The 13,733-nt window shown below is 38.3% G+C and overlaps 1 protein-coding gene across 2 annotated transcripts in view; it reads left to right on the top strand.

Moving 5' to 3' along the window:
- Nucleotides 1–924: 924 nt before the first annotated feature.
- Nucleotides 925–13,733, top strand: part of Tet2 (tet methylcytosine dioxygenase 2) — a 137,479-nt gene continuing 124,670 nt past the window's right edge. The window contains exon 1 of one of the 2 annotated variants that reach the window (XM_046458925.2): nt 925–1,162. The gene's annotated coding sequence lies outside the window, so the exon portion shown is untranslated. The other variant, XM_058583801.1, reaches the window with a different exon arrangement.

Genomic DNA, 13,733 nt, shown 5'->3' with positions numbered 1-13,733 from the left:
GGTCAATTTCCTAATTTGTCAAGTCTTTAAAAATACAGGCCCCTAAAGCACTAAGGGCATGCCCTTGGTGAAAATGAGGAGTGTTTCTGCTGAACAAGATTAAGGCGACAAGGAAGGGAGGATGTCACCGTAGAAGCAAGTGAACCTAAAAGGCGATGGGGTGCAGGCTTGGGAGGAGAAGGTAGATGGCACCAGGGTGTGTGTGAGAAAGGTGCCAGTGGGTGTGGTGGAGGAAGGGGTCCATCAGGGATGTGTACTGGGATACCTGCAAGGAGGTGAGGAGCAGGACCTATGGGGTGCGCGTGGGCGCGGATACTTCTAATGGGGTGATGGAGCTTGGGACCAACAAAGTTTCAGGAAATTTGCGATCTTACATGCACGTCCATGCGCTGTGGCCACCTCTCCCTTGAGTCCTCCCTGAGCCTTCTCCTGGGAGTAGACACAGTGCCAAGAGTGGGGAGCAGGGTAGGGAGTCCACTAGGGCAGAAGACCCAGGTGGAGGCCTAGCCAAGGGTTCTGGGTCCCGGGGGGGCTGGACCCTCCCCTGCACTCTGCCCTGGTCCCCCCCTCCCCGCCCCCACCCCTCGCTCATCCGGGCGCACGGCTCCCCCCTTCTTCTAGCACCGAGTGAAGGCAGCTCTGGTCTGGGCTGCGCACCCCCATTGTACAGCCCCCGAGCTTTTCTGCGGGACGCCTTGGGCGGGGGACTGACTCCCTGGGAGCTGGAGCTGAGGGCTCCAGGGCAGCGGCAGAGGCCGGGGCGGAGCTGGTGGAGATCCGGGCGGAGGAGGAGAGCCGGCACCGGAGGAGGAGGAGGAGGAGGAGGAGGAGGAGAGGAGGAGGCTTGTGCGGAGGAGAGCCGGAGGCAGCGGCAGCAGCGGCGAGAGCTCTGGCGGCCACCGCCGCCTCCTCGCCAGCGCCGCGCGCCCAGCCCCGGCTCGCATGCGAGTCACGTCCGCCCCCTCGGCGCGGCCGCCCCGAGACGCCGGCCCCGCCGAGTGATGAGAACAGACGTCAAACTGCCTTATGAATATTGATGCGGGGGCTAGGCTGCTTTCGTAGAGAAGCAGAAGGAAGCAAGATGGCTGCCCTTTAGGATTTGTTAGAAAGGAGACCTGACTGCAACTGCTGGATTGCTGCAAGGCTGAGGGACGAGAACGAGGTCAGAGCGCTTCTCTTTTGCCGCGAAACTCTCCTTTTCCTCTCTCCCTCGCTTTCTCTTGGGCTTCCAGGGACTGGGGAGCAAACCTGGTAGTGTCACCCACAAATACCAAGAGGGAAGAGGGAAGCTTCACAAATTACTGGAGCTTCTTCAACATGGCTGACAAATATAGTTTTAATTCCCCCCCACCCCTTTAAACCTGTAGTTCTGTGTCTCTTCTCTCTCCTACTCATGCTCGATCCCTCCTTCTCCAGAAAACTTACCTTTGTACACCGACCAGCCGGTTTCCCGGCCTTTTATCCTCAGGAAAGTGATTTTTCTTTCTTTGCTTTCCTTTTTAAAATAGTTCAGCTTTGGGGGGCACTACTTTTCCCTTTAATCCTCTTCCCCTATTTCTTTCGGGGAAGTCAAAGGAGTCTCTGGTTTATCCTAAACCACCCTGGGGAGAAACACGGACGGGGTGTTTTTGGACCCTTTTATCTGCTGTAGGGTTTGGGTCTGGGTCTTTGGTTTGTGTCTGCTGCTCCCTACCCCCTCGTCCCCCTCCTGGGAAGTGCACTAAGCGAATGTCACCGGGAGTGGAATTGGAATACACTGAGTGGAGTTTTGTTTTTTCTTAAGTCCGCGCGTTTTGTTAGTGGCGCTGAGTCAAAGAGGAAAGAATAGTTTCTCTGGTTCCCCAAACAAGACCAGAACCCACTTTTCTCAAGGTCCAGAAGCTCTGCGTGGGCAGCGCCTTCCAGTCTGGGAAATGTGTGTGAGAGAATTTGTGGGCAAATCTGTGTCCTGGCTTTGTGCTTCTCCCGAATCAGCTTCCTTCGGTTCCCTGGTAAGTGACAGGCAGACACAAAGGCAGGCGCAGGCCCGGGGAGGGGGCCGGGCGGGGGGGGGGGGGGGGCGAAGCGTTGAGAGTTGGTAGACTGCAAGGTCAGGGGCGCCTAAAGAAATGAAACCCAATCCCAGCAGAGGAGTGGAAAGCAGATTTGTAACAGTCCCATCCAATTTTTCTCTCTTGGTTTCTCGCTTTTCTTTGGTCTTTATCTTTCTGCCTTTCTCTATGCGGTCTGGGTGTCCCTCTCTCTTCCCTCTCCCCTCTCTCCTCTTCCCTCTCTTCTGTCTCCTTCACACGCACTCCTCACTCACATCTTGCTGAGTCTTTTCTCTGGGACTGCTTGCCCAATGTTATGGAGCTAACGGGTTTCTAAGGAGAGAGTTTTCTATCTATGACAAAGTGTGGCCTGAATAGACTCCTGGGAAGGTCGAATAAGAAATACGTGTTATTTGCTGGTTATTGACATGATGATATACTTTTAATGCATTAGGTGATTTCCCTCCCTCATCTAATGTTTAGAATTTGAAGCAAGGGTTATATTCAAATTGATTGTTTAAATTTTAGTGAGATGTTTCTGTGTTTGCCTGTCTAGGGAATAGAATACATACATAAATTTAAATCTCAAATCATACATTGTACTTTTCCCACTCCAGTTAGGGATTATACTGGCAAAGTCCAAATCCAAAAATAGTCATTAACAAATGATCCAACGTAGGAATAATGTTATATGTTAGGAGAAAAAGATATTGATGTGGTTTGGTTTTGTTTAAGACTGTGGGTATTGTTGCCTGGCTAATGAAATCATTACATTTGCATTTTAATGGAAAGTTGAAATACTAAAGGGAAGTTATATTCTTTTACATGTTTGCATGTGTGTTTTACAATAGATTTGGAATAGAATATAAATTTCAACAAAATATTGATTTTTTTTAAAAAAATGTTATTAAGCAGAGAAGCATTAATGAAGCATTGCAGAGCTAAACTTAAGTTCAGGAGGCATTTATTAAATTGACATTTGGTGGATAGAAGGAAAAGCATAATAATGGACATTGCTGTGTAGATCAGATTTCCAAAACTACTTATCCTTAGTAGTTCAGTTTGTAAGTGTTTCTATTCAGATCTTTAAAAAGTGGCTAAGTTTGCTTTAATCATTCATACTAGAGGTTGTTTCATATGATTACAAGGGAGAAGCATTACTCATCTCTGTGGCGTAGAAGCAGTTCATTGGTTAGTTCTTATTTGCCCTAAGTCAATAAAGAAAACACTGAGGAATTTTAGCTTAAATGTTTACTGTTTGTTGAGAAAACTGTGGTTAATTATTTCAGCAATTCAGAATTAAAAAGAAATAATTTGTTTTGCTAACAGACTAGTATCTAACTACTTTTTGTGGAGAACTTTTAAAATATTTTGATACTTAGTTTTCAAGCTTTTTAACTCATAATAGATATAGTGTTTCCCACTCAAATCAATAAATTAGAATACTCTCATTGATTAATAATTTTGATTGTGACAATTGCAGTTCTTTACTATTATTAAACTTAGTCTCTTGTTACTTTATACATCCTACTTTTATACTGAAAATGGTTGCTGGTAATATTACTGAAGGGGTTTCAATGAGTATGAGGAACAGCTATATATATTATTTCCCAATCTGAATAAAAGTAACAATTTCAAATAATTTACAATAAAAGACATAATCTCAGCTCTTCATTTATCATACGTGATACCACTTGGGTGCTTAAAAAATTCCATAGGTCATTCTTGGTTTGTTAAATTTAGGAGAGATAATGACAATAACAAGATAAACAGCATTTATAAAATTACAGTATTGTTTCACTTATTTTCTTATTGAACTAATCATTAATGCAAAATTAATTTGGAATGAAGGAAGTTACTTTCTTTAAATTCATATATTTGCTAATATCTATCTCTATCTCTCTCTATCTCTCTTTGTCTCTCTCCCTCCCCCCCCCCCTCTGTGATGGGGATTGAACCCAGAACTTTGTGCATATGAGGCAAACACTCTACCAACTGAGCTGTATCCCCTGCCCACTGATCTCTTTTTAAGGCTTTCATTATATCTGCTATTGTTTTGGTCTATGCCAGGAACCAGAGGGTTTGATATGGTTTTGATGCAGTGGCATATGGTCTTAGGTATCCACAGGTCAACATTACTTCCAGAACAAGTGAAATGCACCTGCTGGACTTGTTATGACACACCTCCAAACTCCTTATTGGGCATTAGATTTGTATTAGGTGACAAAAACTGGACTCTGTTTTGGTTTCACTTGTTGAAGTTAGAATTTCTCTGGCAATTAATTCCTCCAGGACTCCACCCACACACAGTATTGTAAGCCAAGTGTCACTATTGAAATGTATTTCCTTATTTGCTGACTTTATTAAGACGTCCTTCTTATGATTCACAGGCACACCTAGCAGAAACTCTGTTTTCCATCCTGCCCTAGTCCAAGTTAGTAAATTCTTATCAAATTACCTTGAAATAGCCCAGGGTGTTGGCACTCACCTATAATTTTAGTGCCTCAATAGACTAAGGCAGGAGGATAGCAAGTTCCAAGCCAGCTTTAGCAATTTAGTGAAGCCCTGCCTCAAAATTAAAAATAAAAGGGGACAGGGATGTAGCTTAGTGGTAGATTACTGGGTTGAATACCTAGTAGTATAAAGAAAAAATGAAAAAAAAAATACCTTGAAAGAAAGCGTCTTTGAAAGTTGTGGATGTATGACATTGTAGAATGAAAAAAATTAATATGTATGTGTACACACACACACACACACACACATACTGGGGATTGAACTCAGGGGCACTCAACCACTGAGCGACATCCCTAGCCCTATTTTATATTTTATTTGGAAATAAGGTCTTACTGAGTTGCTTAGTGCCTTGCTTTTGCTGAGGCTAACTTTGAACTCATGATTCTCCTGTCTCAGCTTCCCCAGCAGATGGGATTACAGGCATGTGCCACCATGTCTCGCTAGAATGTGAATATTTTAGAATGTCTGATATTTAGAAAATATTAGATTTGCCGTATTTGTTTTTATGCTGTATTTGTTGCTAATACAAATTCTACTGGTTTTGTTTTAATAGAATTTTATAATCTTTCCCAGCTATCTCAAATTGCTGAAGGGAATCTTAGTTTTGTAAATAACCAGGTAAACTGTTATAACATCTGTGTTTCCTAACATAGGGACATGCAAAAACTTTGGACCAGCTGCAGTATTGTTTCATCAAAATAACACTTTCTTAATAATTATGGCACCATTGCAAAGTAGTTCCTTTGAGGGCTGAGAGCAAGTAATAATATTGAACCCAGGGGTGATTTGCCACTGAACTAAATCCCTAGCCCTTTTTATTTTTGGAGACAGTTTCGTGAAGTTGCTGAGGCTAGCTAGCCTTGAACTTGAGATCCTCCTGTGTGATACCATGCCTGGCTGCATAGTAGTTCTTAGGGATAGCATTGGCACTGAAGACAGCAGCAGGAAGATATCTCCCAAGCCAAATTTACAATTGGAGTCTGAACTGTCGGAGAGTCTAGTTGCCAAGTGGAGCTGGTGGTTATCTTGGAAACTGTGCTGAAGAACACAACCACAAGTGATTTAGCCAAATACACAGCATTTACTTGGTCTAGGGCTCCAATTTCTATTTCAGCTCACTGCCAAAACTCAGTGACATTATTGAATGAGGTTATACAGTAAGTCTGTTGGTTGGTGAATAGAAGGGTTCCAGAGGGGAGAAGATGAAGTGAGAGCACATGAATCATAGTGACCACAAGCAAAAAAGATGTGTACATAGTTGATTTTTTCCAGCATTATTCTGATTCTGTTGTACATTGCAAAGAATTCTTGACATAGGGGAATCTTTTCTCAATTAAATTTGATGAATTGATAAAACTGATAGTGGATTTTTTCAGCTTTGATTTATATTTTCTTCATGTTTCTTTAAATGGAGTTAAGTATGTCATGCTGAAGGAAGTAGAAATAGTAAGTAAATTTTAAATATTTTCATGGAAAAACAAATTTAATTATAATAGCAACCAATCTGCAGGTTTTAGAATTTGGATCCCAGTGTTTTATACTCATTGCAGGTAATTACTCAAAACTGACTTGAAATCAGTCTAAGTAATCTGAGAATTAAAATAAGAGATGAGTGAACTGGAGCAAAGTATTTATGAAGGACAGTTTAGGACATAAAACAAATTGTTTGCTTCATTAAAGTACTGCAGATGTTCCTTTTAAATTAGATTTCTTTCAGTCTGTTGAAAACAGTTACTGGTTTGTATATTTTTATATTCCCTAATAGAACCTAGTGAAAAATATGTAATCTATTCTCAAAACAGAATAGAAAAATAATATGAGGTCTTGTTAGTGGTAATGATAGTAGGTAGTGATGGTATATTTTACATATATATATATATATATATATATATATATATATATATATAATTTTTTAATTTTTTTTTTACTAGAGGAGGGACTGAACCTGGGCTGCTAAACCACTGAGCCACATCTCCTGCCCTTTTTTATTTTGAAATAGGGTCTCACTAAGTTGCTTAGGACCTCACTAAATTGCTGAGGCTGATCTCCAACTTGTGATCTTCCTGCCTCAGCCTCCCAAGTCACTGAGATTATAGGCAGGTACCACTTCATACAGCCAATTTAATGTTTTTAATAAACTTAAACTGGTATCAGATATTTCAATTGAATTTTATTGAGATAGTTATAGATTCATATGCAGTTATATAAAATAATGTAGAGAGATTCCATGAACATTGCCCAGTTTCTCCCAGTGGTAACATATTACAACCAGGAAACTGATATTAATACAATGTACCAATCTTTCCCCCCCCCCCCTGCATTGCCAGGGCTAGAACCTAGGACCTCGTACTGCTATCCAAGCACACTACCACTGAGCTACATACCTAAGCCTCGACTACCAATCTTACAAAGATTTTCTCAGTTCAGTTTGTACTCATTTATTAATGTATTCTGTACCATTTTATTATATGATCATATATTTTAAGCCTTTTCCCCTCTGAAAACATAAGTTTAGCATAATTCTATTTCATCAATCATATGATTGTGTTATTCTTTTGTATCAAAATGTGTATTAGACTGTGTTTTTAAGTTTTTTTTTTCTTTATTGCATAGTATGGCTTATCAGTTATTCTGATGTTTTGTGACACTAAGTTGATGCCATTTAATTCTTGTGACTCTCTATATAGGTAATGTTAGTATTTCTTTAAGGATGAGGAAACTAAATCACAATGAGTTTAATGGCTTTTCTTCATGCAGTCAAATGTGCGGTTTAGTCAGGATTTGAATTTAGGAAGTTTGTTTCTAAAGCTAGGTCTTTTAATGAGTATGCTGTACTGCCTTGTTATCAGTAATAAAATTTTAACTATAATGTAGGCTATATAGGGAAAGTCATGGAGACTTAAAATCCATCAGTGGCCCATGCAAAAACTTGTACCCAAATATCCATAGTAGTGTGATTAACAATTATCAAAAAGTGTAACTGGACGTGATGGCATATGCCTATAATGCCAGTGAACCAGGAGATTGAGGCCAGCCTCAGCAACTTAATGAGACTGTCTCAAAATAAAAAATAAAAATAAAAAGGGCTGGGGATATGGCTCAGTGGTAGAGAACACCTGGGTGCAATTCCCACTATTGCCAAAAAAAAAAAAATCAATTCATGAATAGATGAACAATCTGTGGTATATCCATATAGTGAAATATTATTTAACAATGAAAAGGAGTGAATGACTGATGCTATGACAGCTGAACTTTAAAAGAAGTTACAAAAGGCCATATATTGTTTGGTTTTTTGTCATGTCCAAAATAGACAATTCTTAAGAGATTGAAAATAGATTATTCCTGGGGACTGGTAAAGGGAGAATGGTTGTTAATAGATATGGGGTTCCTTTGGGGAGTGATGAAATGTTTTATAATTAGATAGTAATGGTTGTACAACTCTATGAATATACAGAAAAAAAAACACTGAATTGTGTACTTTTAAAAGGATAACTTTTGCTTCATGTGAATTATAGTTCTGTAAAACTATTACTTAAACATGAACAATTGAATTGAGATACTTTCTGAAAGCCAAATATCTTATGTATAATGTTGTACAAGAATTGTAGATAATATTTTAATAGAATGGGTCCAGGCATCTCTTTCTAGGAATATGGTACCAGAGAGTTTTGTTTAGTTAAATTGCCTTTCTCTCATAGATGAGAAGTATACTTTTGTACAAAAGTTTACCATTGTGTTTAATTTAAACAACAACAACAACAACAAAAAGCCTTGAGCACTTAATATAGGATGATTGCATGGATAATCAATAGAGTAGGTGAGTTGATGAACAGGGCTTACTATCTGAAGTAGGAAGTTTTCTCAATTATATTCAGTCACCTCATCATTTTTCAGTTAGTCCAGGATATGTAACCCAAGTGTTAAAAGGAATGTCTGTAGAAATTACCATCCTTATTTAAACTGTTGTCAAATATGTAGTGTAATCTAGGAATGAGGAGAAATCTCTAGATTGCATATTTCAGTAACATAAATAACTAGATAATTTTTGTCTAGTTAAATGAAATGTTAAATATCAAAAAAGTGATTTTTTTTTGTTCAGGTAATTAAATGTCTTCTGAATGAAAACAGAAGAGCACAGGAGGAAACAGAGTAGGTTTCAAATTTTAATTTTGTTAACGTGTGCATGCATCTCAACTTCTTGTCATCTTTCACATTTTTGAAGTTAAAATGACAGTATTTCATAGGGTTTAAGCAAGTAATTCTATTTCTGTGTACTAATGTCATGTCATGTTGTAACCGTAAAATAAGGTTGAGGAAGAAATTGCAGCAGTGTTTATGGTGCCAGGGCAGAGTGGGAAATTGAGTCAGAATGACGATGTTTTGTTACACATGGCCAGTAGTGAAAGACACCAGCAGAATGTTTACAGATTTGTTCATGGTAAAATAAGTGCACACTTTAAGGGCTAGTCCCATAAAATAGGACGTGGAATTTTGTGTGTGTGCATGTGGGGAGTATGGGGGATTGAACCCAGGGATGCTTTACCACTGAGCTGCATTGCCAACCCTATTTATTTTTTATTTTAGGGACAGGATCTTACTAAGTTGCTTAGAGCCTTACAAAGTTGCTGAGGCTGACCTGGAAGTTGTGAATCTCTTGCCGCAGCCTGCTGAGTTGCTGGGAGGACTTGTAGTTTTAGATACAGAGGGTTAATTACTTGGGGTTGGTTGTATTAGAATTTCTAACCTTACATAATTTCAAATACCAGACATTCTTTTTCAATGCTTCTCTCCAGTTTTATTCTGATGAGAATAGTGCATTGCTGCCAACTTGGTCCCATTCCTTGGGACCATGACTGATAATTGGAGTAGGGAAAATTCACTGATCTGGAACCACCAAGCTTTGCGTTTCAGGGACATATTTAAAGTATACATGTTATTATACTCAAAAAGGAATTATTTTGGCTTCATAAAACTGCTACAATCACTCTTTCAAGGAAATGACTATGGAGGTAACACAGAATTCTACTTTTTAAGAGTGTGATCATAACTTCTACTTTCAGGTTTTCTGTGTATTTGTGACAAGCAGAAGTTAGACACCTCTTAGAATATTTACCAGTCAAGAAGTTGGTACAGTGATTTTTATGAAAAATAATAGGTTCTACCCAGAGAAATGAATACCTTACTTTACCCCCTTTTGTTTCTGTAAGTACTTTTTGAATTACCTTAGCTGACAACTGACTTTTTTTAGCAGTAATTTTGTAATTCTCAAAGCAAGTTTGAGTGTACTCCTTCATCTTTACCTTTTAATGTACTTTCAATAATTATAAAATTTTCCAAGCAAATTAGTATTTAGATTTGTTGATTTTTAAAATGCTTTTTAAATAAATAATGTCTATGGAAGATACTGTATATTCAAATGAAAAATTAGATCATTGTTTTTACTGTTGATGAGCTACTGTCTTCAGAGAGAGTTACCTAGGGTCAGGCATGGACATAGCCAGGCAATCTGACATTAAGATATGCCATACATAATTATGATTTTTCAAATTTTCTTCTTTTACTATTTTGAGATTTCTCACATTTGTTCCATGTGTGCCACAAAGTAATTCCAATTTTAATTAGGATTGTCATTCCTCATTAACCGCTGCTCAAAATTGCCTTATCAAATCACTTATTTTCTTGACAGTATTAAATCAAGTTTCTATGTCAGATTACACTTTAATGGGAACTATTAACCCAACTCTTAAATGGGTTTTTATTACAGTATTGTCTTCTGTTTTTGTCTCAAGAAATAAAAGAAAAACTGCTTAAGTAATGATAATGGAAGCCAGACATGAAATATCTCGAGTTATTCCTCCTGTTTTCTTCCTTGTCTGCACTTAAAAACAAAATTACCCATTAAAAAACCCTTAATTATTAGTGGTGCTACTTCTAAAGTAAAGCACCAGAATCTAAAAATATTGCAATAATACCACGCCTAGATTCCATACTTAACATACTTTCTTGTTCCTATTAATTTATTTTTTAAATCTATTTGTTCTTTCAGCATTTTCTACTTTTGTTTGAAGTCCCTCACTTTGAAGTTGTAGAATTTTCATATTTGCCATTGGCTATAAAGTTCTCTTAGGTCTTTTATAACCTTTCATGATTTTTGCATTAAAAGGACCACTTTTAACCACCTTCTAATTAGTACAGATGATTATTAGCTTTTTGTTTGTTTTACTACATACATTGTAACAGAACAAGAAACCATATCAGCAAATCAAGTGGCTGATAGTTTGTAATATTAGAGCGAGTATCTTACAAAGCAAATTAAATTATTAAAATGTTAATTCACTTGCATTCCTATTTTAATGTACCAGACATAACTGATGAAAGCAAAAATACCAGAAGAACAAATCCTCCAACTTAAAAATATGTGCCACATAAATCATTTCAGTAAAAAAGAAGCAGGTACATCTTAGCAAGAAAGAACAGATTTTAAAATTTATATTCAGAGTTTTATTTATTTTTATTTCAGTCTAGTCATGTGAATTGTTATTTTTTTTGTCCTGTGAAGTTATATCACCTTTAAGTTGAAATTAAAACAAGGTTATATTTTAATTTTAGAATTTTCTACTATGTGATAGTTTGTGGAAAAGCAGTGGCAGAAAACAAAAGTCAACAGACATTTTGCTAATGGCTTACTTTACTAATGCGTGTCATTCAATCATACGGTACCACTAAATGTGAAAATTGGAATGGACATTTGGCTACCAATTTTGAATGTGAATTTTCAATATTCTGAAACAACCTGTCTACTATTAAAAATGTGATTCTTGTTGCATATAGTAAGTCTTATAAGTATCAACTAATTTTTAAACATAATTTAAAAACAATTTTACAAAGTATTTTTTCTGCTTTATGAGGGATATGGCATTTTAAAATGTTTTAACTACCCATGCTTGAGATTTGGTTGAAGTCAAAATAATTGTAAAAACTGTCAATTCTGCTTCATATTTTTTCTTTGTTACAGCTTGTCATGCTTTGATATTCCGCAAAATTATGGATTTTTTTTTTCATAAAGATAAAAATTCAGTTGTTGACATTGTCGTTTTTCTCTAATATCGGTAAGAATTCAGCCCTTTTGAGGAATAGATTGTTTCTAGTTCACAAATTGTAAGACACAATAAATATTGATGAGGGTACAATATAAAATAAGAAGCCAGGTATGGGGCTGGGGATGTGGCTCAAGCTGTAGCGCGCTCGCCTGGCATGCGTGCAGCCCGGGTTCGATCCTCAGCACCACATACAAAGATGTTGTGTCCGCTGAAAACTAAAAAATAAATATTAAAAAATAAATATAAGAAGCCAGGTAAAATATTAAATTGTTTTTCTCCTTACCCAAACAATAATCAAAGGATCATGTTGTAATTTTATATGGTATAAATAGTCACTTTGCAAACCATTTGCCTTCTCGGTGTTCCTGTAATGGTTATGTAATCTCACTTTGTGTTTCAGTTCAGGTTGAAGTAAAGGAGGAAAAAGGAAGTCTTGGACAGGACGAGGTAGAGAATGCATTTGAAATGCATTGTCAAGATTGCAAAAACTTGCTTCAAATTTAATTAGACACAGAAATTTTGTCCCTAGTAAAGAAGAAAAAGAAGATGGAGGAAAACTTTTTGCACATCTCAGTCCCACTCTTCCTCTCATTAATTTTTAAAAACATTTTTTAACAATACCTTTATTTTATTTATTTTCACGTGGTGCGGAGGATGGAACCCAGTGCCTCACACATGCCAGGCTGCGCTACCACTGAGCCACAACCCCAGCCCCCCACCCCCCCAATTAATTTTTGTTTAAAAAAAATGGAAAGAAGACAAATAAATCCACTTCAGAGGTAACTCCTTGACATCCACATGCACTTTTAGGGCCAAAGAGGTAGGTTTCCCGGTGGAACTTGATGCTTTGTAGTCTTCCAATTACATGCAGCGGTCACATCAACATTTGACACGTGGGTTCTGTGCGCATGGCAGCGCTATTTACAAACATCATCCCAGGATTCCGGAGACTCTTATGTAACAGTGGTGGGAGTCTAGGCTTTGTGTGCCCGTAGGCGGAGGAATCCGCACCGTTTGATCCACTGTCTGGGAGCCCTGGTCTTGTTTTGACGGGGTCATGAACTAGAGATCAAGGTGTCCAGGTCAGGATCTGCCCGGTGCGTAGTTTTCCTAGCTAAGTCTGTGACTGTATCCAGGGTTAATCTGCAACCCAAAGTACCAGCGATGCGGAGCCTTTTGGGGACAGATTATGCCCTGGTTCTGGTGACAATTTACAGTGGCCCGCGAATTTAAAGTGTGGGCATGCATGTCTGCCACCAAGCCTCACCAATGCCTAAAACAAAACGAAGAAGTGTATCTTAATATTTGAACTGCCTTGCAAAGTAAGAGAATTCAGGATTCCCACTCAAAATTCAACGCTAGGTTCAGAGAACACTCAGGAGAACTCATTCCCTTTCCTAGTCGCGTCCTTCCTCTCCCCTCCCCCTCCTGCATTTGCAATTCCCTTCATCCCATCTTCTTTTCTCCCTCCATCCTCCTCCTTTGTAATTCCACATGGAGACCTGGGGTTAAAACAACACAAACAGGGCTGGGGATGTGGCTCAAGCGGTAGCGCGCTCCGCTCGCCTGGCATGCGTGCGGCCCGGGTTCGATCCTCAGCACCACATACAAACAAAGATGTTGTGTCCGCCGATAACTAAAAAATAAATATTATTAAAAAAAAAAAAACACAAACAAAGCTGCAAGTCTCTATACTTAGGGGATTGTTCCTCTTTACCCAGATCGATTTTTAAAGACTTTTTTCATTTATATTTATCAATAAAATAAAGTTATGAGTTAAAAAAAAAGCATCATGGATTTAAATGATTAATTCTATAGGTCTGGTGTGTGCTTGGTGTTGTCTTTCATTAATTGTATGCAGCCTGGTTAGAACATTTAAACTATAAGCAGATTTTGAGTTCTTTTTGTATCTAAGGATAGTTTTCGGTAGATGCCCTCATTGATCACCCGAAAGTAGAACTCTTTTTTGCCTAATCAAGAGTTTCAGTTAGATCATCAAAAGATAAACTTGTTGTTAATTGAAGGGTTGGCTTGTTTGAACTATTGTTGGCATTCAATTTTTTTAGTTAATTGCACTACCTTTCTGAAA

This window comes from Marmota monax, unplaced genomic scaffold (genome assembly GCF_021218885.2).
Source record: "Marmota monax isolate L192 unplaced genomic scaffold, Marmota_monax_Labrador192_F-V1.1 WCK01_AAM20220418_F8-fsc00002, whole genome shotgun sequence".
In the NCBI taxonomy this organism is placed as follows: domain Eukaryota; kingdom Metazoa; phylum Chordata; class Mammalia; order Rodentia; family Sciuridae; genus Marmota; species Marmota monax.
Note: the sequence above shows the minus strand (reverse complement) of the source record. Positions and strands in the feature narration are given on the sequence as shown.